Source organism: Aplysia californica, unplaced genomic scaffold, assembly GCF_000002075.1.
Source record: "Aplysia californica isolate F4 #8 unplaced genomic scaffold, AplCal3.0 scaffold00013, whole genome shotgun sequence".
Lineage (NCBI taxonomy): Eukaryota > Metazoa > Mollusca > Gastropoda > Aplysiida > Aplysiidae > Aplysia > Aplysia californica.
In genome coordinates, this window is record NW_004797283.1 from 972,709 (window position 1) to 977,638 (window position 4,930).

Below are 4,930 nucleotides of genomic sequence, written 5' to 3' on the forward strand. Positions count from 1 at the left end.
GGGGGGCGGGAATCAGCTTCTTTTGAGAAATAGTTCAGTAGTTTTAAGACAACGTTTTGGGGGGTTTGTAAACTTAGTAATCTAACCACAGTGACTAATGAAAAATCGACAGCAAATTGAAACGCATGCGATCTTAAGGACTGTGAAGATATAAAAGAAATAAACATTGTACTGATTGTATATCACAATGAGTCAATCTGAATAAACCCACAGTCACCCACTAACCGCTGGACGGAAAACAACTTAGTCTTGCGGCACATGCTGTCAGTTCAAGAAAGAAAAGAAAACAGATTTAAGCAAACAAACAACAACAAAAAAACTAACACTCAACTACCGTACCTGTCTAATACAAAAAATCCCTGGGCAGACTATAATTAAATACTAATGCTTGTATAGAAAACACCTCTTTATATTTGTCGCATATGCACGAAAATCGAGATTTTTAAAGATTTTTCAAAATTCAGAGGTACATGCAAATAAAATCAGGGCAATTTGCCACTTAATTTCTGTGTAATGAGGTCGACAAGTTGTCCATTTGGTGTTGTCCAGACTATAGTTGATTTTCTTTATCCCCATGACTTTTAAATTAAGGTACAGCACCAATCAATAGCACCATCTCATGATATACTATATTGCGCATCAAGGTATAGTACGGATGTGTATGCTGCGGATTTTTTTAAGTTGCGGGAAAAATGGGGGTTGGGGGAGGGGGGGTTCTTTTATCCCCCACCCTTTTCCGTTGCTTGACAAAGACTCCAAGCAATGTCACGGTGCCTGGTAGTCAGTGAATCATTCTATCATTAGCCAAGTTCTTGTGGCATACTAGGTTACTGACGTGACTGATGTCTAACGAACTAGCAATGGCTGATTTCAACTGAGTGGGTGGTTGGCAGGTGCTCCAGTGTGTTTGTTCCTTCTGTCCTATGAAATATCTATCGTCCTTATCTCTCCTCCTTTCTTGTGTTGTTTTTTTAAAACTCTCTTGTAACACCTCTAATCTTCGGCATTTATATGACTTGTTTTTGTTTTCAGTGGCGTGAAACGATAACTAATCCGATTTCAACTGCTGTTCAAATTTGTTCCCTCTTTCGTAGAAATTTTATCCGACAACGTTATCCAGTTGGGGGAAAGAAGGCGCCACGTTCTGTGTGTTGTGTCATTTGTCTACTTGGGTGTTTAATTTTTTAAGGATTTGTAAAAGTTTTACGGAACTTGCAATACTTATAGGTCATATACGTGCCAAAGATAAGAGGTCTTATTAGAGAATAACTTATAAGATAAAGGAGGGGAGAGAGATATGGGTGATAATCGTTTGATAGGAAAGAAGGAGCAGACCTCGTCAAAGAACCCGTCAACCACCCACGATTTGTTTTCAGAAAAACATAAAGTAATAAAATAGCTTATCAGATGTCCAGCTTTTAGGCCGCTTTTATTTACAATGATTATTTTTATGGTGAAAGGTGGATTTCGCCAAAAGGGTAAAGCTGGCTTCTTGCTTGAAGTAAGTCGAGTTTTGTGAGCACCTTGGTACCAGTAGGGCAATAGGAGGGCCTACTATTGCTTCTTGATGCCTACCGAAAGAGATTCCATGCGTACGTTATATACAGCATAAACTTTTTTCCTTGATATGACAGTTTGTTTGTACCAGTTAAACCGTGTGGGTGGTTTGTGGGTATTCTGATATGGTTAGCTCTTTCTTTTCTATTAAAATTGTATCGTCATATCTCTCCTCCTTTCTTGTATGCTACTCTCTAGTAACACCTCTAATCTTCTGCACTTGTAGGACCAATTTGTGTTACATGTGCCATAAAGTCGTATTGAAACTATGTCAGGCTGTATTAGGAAGCTTTTACATTGAACGACATGATTAGAGGGATGTAATTCTTATTTATTGTTCTCTTTCACTCCCCCCTCTTTCCCCCCATGTGTTCCTCATGCCGTCTTGCATTATCTAGTTGTCCGTAAAGCTTCCACACTCGGGAAGAAGTAAAAACAAAATACGCCCTTGAAAATATTAGAAATAAATGACAAATTGAGCATTTCAAAGTAAAAAGCCTATGGGTTTAACGGCCCTATCAACACTTTAAGTCGCCTCCTATTTTAACATCGTCTCCGATATAACAGAGTCAAATGATTTGAGTACCTTGAAAACTCAAAAAAAAACAACAAGGGTTCAAGAACGCCTTGTCTGGGATTCGAACCAGGGTCTTCTGCGCCGCTACGCAGCATGATGCCAACTGAGCTGACAGGGGCACCAAGTGAGCATTTCAAAGACTCCTCAAACAACAAAATCTCAGAAGCACCCCAAATGAGCTTAGCTTAAATCCAACTGATCTATCTACGAAGGCAGGTATAATACTTTAAGTAGACGTGCAAAGTGCAGGATTTTTGCCTAGTACTTTTTGAACTGCAAGCTTGCGTCGAAAATTTTACAATAATAATAGTTAAATAGAATAAGGACCTCAGCGAAGAGAAAACAAAACAACACTAAGCAAAACAACATCAAACGCTTGATTGGAGGCTGGTGAGCAAGAGAGTGAGTAATATTTTAACACATCGCGTGCCAGGCTAGGCGGTTCCCCTATTGTTGTCTGCCACCTTCACGCCCACTAACGGTAATTGGGCGGCTTTAAATTGTTCATTCGTTGGGCAGGTTGATGAAAGCTTGCTTCCTTGAGTAAGATGACATTAAGTGTCTCGACGCGGTGGAATCAGGCGCTCGCAAATTTTTTGGCTTAATGAGTTATTGGTATAATCTTATAGTCCGTGAATTTGCGTTACTTTAAGTAAAAAGAAAATATTTATCTGTCTTGAAAAAAGTAGAGATATTAAATTGTGTTTGAAGGAGGTGGGTGTAGCCTGGTATTAGATGTAAAATCAGCGAGAAAATGGATGCCAATGTTTGGTGACTTTCAAAGCTATAGTGTCCTTTAGAACTGCAAATTTACATTTTTGTCTTTGATCATCGTTTACAGCAGAGTCCACAAGGGAATGTGTTTTTAATTGATATAGAATGCGTTACCCCCCTCCCCCCCCCTCCCCCCAAAAAAAGAAAGAAAAGGATAACATCGGTGAAAATTGCCCAACCGGTGGGAAATATCGTTTTCTTCAATTTCATTATTTTGACGAGCGCCTGATTTCACCATGACGCCAAACATTATTTTGCAGGTGGTTTTGGTGTCCCTAGATTTAATGTAAGGCTGACTTTTCAGTCGAGATCTTAAGAAAAGGTCATACTCAAGGTTAGTATAACTTGAAATGTTCACCCAAAAATACGCGCTTTAGTACTAGGGTTGTGCTCGGAATAAAAGTCTGTTAATGCTCGACACATCCGTTGACAGAATTTAAACCAATTAGGAAGCAGTCTGTTTCGACCTTCTTTTCAAGTGACAGCCAAAGTTGTGAGGTTGCACGCTTCGAAAGAAAGAAGTGGATACTCTGCAAAACATCTTTACCAGACGGGATAAGAGTCACGACTTCAGCATGACAGACCAGACGAAGAGAAGAGCAGTCACTCGACAGTCACCTGTAGTCAGCGTAATAAAACTGTCATTCTTTATTACATAGCCTTTGAAACTTTGTGTTAAAATACACCTTGTAAATATTATGCTTGATTAAATACAGATTGAGATGTTTTGTTTCCATTTTTTTCTCCCTTTTCTCTACATTAGTCATTATGTCATTATAATGATATTGATGTATTATAGTATAGTGATTGTGTGATCTATAGTTGTTTTGGGGTAAATTTAGCGTATCCAGCAAATTATTGAAATGTGCTTGAAACCGTAACTGTGTTTGATTAGAGAGCGAAGGTATATTATTGGTGGTAATTGTTTGTAGGAAATTGAGAATAATAAATTCATAGAGATCGAGTAATTATTGGCGAGCTAACTGCTGTCTTACTGACTCATCACAATTCCTTCTTTGTACCCATGCTCTCTTAATAAATTATGATACCAAAGAATGTCGGTGGGTAGCTGGCAGGTGCTCTACTGTGGTTATTACTCCGTCTTTGCTCACATCTGTCGCCCTTATTTAAGCTCTTTCTGTTATTTGTATCTTGCTGTCTGGTAATGTTTCTAATCATCGGTACTTATAATGTGACCTATATGTGTTATAAGTAGGCCTACCGTAAAACTCCTACTAAAACAAAGAGAAAAATAATGTCGAAATCGGCAAGAGAACACAAACTGCCCAGCAAAAACTACATCAAAGGCTTGATTGGATTCCGATGAGCAACGGGAGCGAGTAATATCTCAGCACATCGCGTGCCAAGCCAGGCGATTCTCCTATCGAGACCTGCCCACCTTCACACCTTCTGCCCACAGAGGGGACGCTCCGAAATGTCAGCGCAGTGTCGCCAAGGGACACCTTGCTGTTCTCTGACCGAGAATCTGTAATCGATCTACAGCATGGGGTTCCCCTCCACATATCCTTAGGATCTAATTAAGCTTTTCTTGCCTACCACTCTATACTCTCCTGATCAATAAACTCATAATCCCGGTTTGTTATTGGAAATGCATTATTGAAAACGGACAATGCCCGCATTGACGTGGAGAGACCCCAAAAGAAAATCGAATGCCAATTACCTTGCGCATCGGTGACTTGCAGTTGATGTGTGGGAAATTTTCACGAGGTAAATACTTCCACGCGCTTCATGACACCGCATTGGTGTTTATCCCTGAGCGGTTATATTGCTGCTTTACTACGCAGTGCACCCATCAACTTTTGCAGCGATTGTTGTACTTCTCCATAGTTTCATGAAGTAAATTGATATTCCCCCTGTTTCAGTGTTTTTCCATGCCAAGAAGGACTGAGATCTCAATGAATGTCATGCATGCACTCACGCACGTGTGTGTGCGCGTGAGTGTGTGTGTGTGTGTGTGTGTGTGTGTGTGTGTGTGTGTGAGAGAGAGAGAGAGAGAGAGAG